Below are 1,059 nucleotides of genomic sequence, written 5' to 3'. Positions count from 1 at the left end.
CCCTTCTTTGAAAAACTTTGGTAGTGCTCCGAGATTCGAATCAAAATAATGAATCAGAGCACATGGAACCATCTCCCTTTCTTTCTGTCAAGAAAAAATATGGTAGACTAACTTATTTATAACAGTTAATGAAAGAGCCCAATGCAAAAAAATGCATGTTGGGTCTTTGAAACAGTTCAAATCATTTTGATAATAATAAGTTTGATCTGTTTTACCGAGAAGGTCTACGGTTCGAGTCCGTATAGCCCTATATTATTAATAATTCAAAAATAGAATCGTTTTCCTTTCCTCATTATTGTTTGTATTGTTTGTAATTGGCCACTTGATTTGGTTCATCATTAATGTCTTATCTTTGTAGATGAATTACATATGAAAATTTTCCTATTTTCCCATACAAAATCAAGAAATTAGTAATACTTCTTTTCTTTGGGATACCTACCCAATTCTAGTAAATTTTTGGAGTCAAAATCATGACATGAAACCGGTTAAAAACTCCACCATAACCCAATGCAAATCGAATGCACTAGTAAATCACATGGATCTAGGAACGACTTACTGTATTTTATTTGTGGACAAGCTAGAGTTTGAGAAACGAAGATCTTTGGTAACTTTCATTGTAAACATTCTCAAATAGGCTTTTCTGTTGGTATACCTTATCTAGTAAAGCACAAAACTAAAGTAGTCGTCTTCTCTTTCCTTCTTCAATCACTAAAAGTTCCTAAATGGAAATTCCGACTATATGTATCCTCTCTATATAAATATATAATATTTAATATATATTTATTATGGATATAATAGATATTATATAAATAGGATTATAGTGGATGAATCTTCAAACGAGACATGTACCGATCGACTAATCCGGTATATTTTCCACATTGATAGGAGTACGTTTATGTTTCTGCTTTACGAATATGATATTTTCTGGGTATTTCTAATAATATCAAGTCTTATTCCTATTTTGGCATTTCTAATTTCTGGAGTTTTAGCCCCTCTTAGCAAAGAGCCAGAGAAACTTTCGAGTTATGAATCGGGAATAGAACCAATGGGCGATGCTTG

This window comes from Cucumis melo, unplaced genomic scaffold (assembly GCF_025177605.1).
Source record: "Cucumis melo cultivar AY unplaced genomic scaffold, USDA_Cmelo_AY_1.0 utg000683l, whole genome shotgun sequence".
Lineage (NCBI taxonomy): Eukaryota > Viridiplantae > Streptophyta > Magnoliopsida > Cucurbitales > Cucurbitaceae > Cucumis > Cucumis melo.
Note: the sequence above shows the minus strand (reverse complement) of the source record.